The sequence below is a fragment of the Euprymna scolopes genome, chromosome 33, assembly GCF_053919585.1.
Source record: "Euprymna scolopes isolate OS-2025 chromosome 33, ASM5391958v1, whole genome shotgun sequence".
In the NCBI taxonomy this organism is placed as follows: Eukaryota; Metazoa; Mollusca; class Cephalopoda; order Sepiida; family Sepiolidae; genus Euprymna; species Euprymna scolopes.
The window spans coordinates 67,668,811-67,669,667 of NC_136514.1; the positions used below are offsets into that span (position 1 = coordinate 67,668,811).

The following is an 857-nucleotide window of genomic DNA, read 5'->3' on the forward strand; positions in this document are numbered from 1 at the left end:
TGGTTTTATATTTTTATTATCGTCTAATATTTTGAAAGCTGAATTTCTAATAAAATGTGCATCTATAGGAGATAATGCCTGGGAATGTGTTCCCCCCCCACACAGTTTAACAGTGGTGTGACGTCAAGAGAAAGAGGGTGAGAGAGAGGGAAGAGTAAGTGGGTGAGAGAGAGAAAGAGAGAAAAAAAAAAGAAAGACGGTGTTGGTTTTGTGAAAAAAGTTGTTATTTACAATTGTTCGCATTCTTGGCCTTTTGGTCAAGATCAAAGTGTAGTATCTGTTCTTCAGATGCTGCACTTCTATTTCTTGTTCTCTTTCGGTGGAGAAGAAATCCTCCACGACTGAGACAATTTTTATTTTTGTACCTTTTCTCCACGTTAAAAAACGACCCTGGTGTCTAACTCTGTCCCGTGGGGAGGCATAGTAAATAGGTACAATTGTTCGCCATTAGTGGATGTTGACGTCACGTCACGTGACATGACTAAGCGTTTTTTTTTTTTAGTATGAATAACATTTTTTGTTTTAATTATAAAGTCTACACTTAATTTTATAGAAAATGCTGTATATATAATAGAAAAAAAAAATTACTGGTTTTGTTGGATTCAAGTGGATCCCCCCCCTCCAGTTTAAGAGATAGCAGGTCACGTGGTAATATACAAAATGGCTAGCGTAAATATAAAGATCGGTTTTTTTATCGACGAATATTTTGAAAGCTGAATTTTTTTTTATTCCTGTACATTTTTTCCTGATATTTTTCGTTAAAACTCTTGTATAAATACTATTTTTAACCAGTTAAATACGTTGGAGACATTGTCATGGAGTTTAATAATCTCTAGAACAAAGCAGAAGAGAAATTA

The 857-nt window shown here is 34.3% G+C and overlaps 1 pseudogene; it reads left to right on the forward strand.

Annotated features, from left to right (window-relative positions):
- The first annotated feature begins 236 nt into the window (after positions 1 to 236).
- On the forward strand, positions 237 to 370 carry LOC145258553 (U2 spliceosomal RNA; annotated as a pseudogene).
- The last annotated feature ends 487 nt before the right edge of the window (positions 371 to 857 follow it).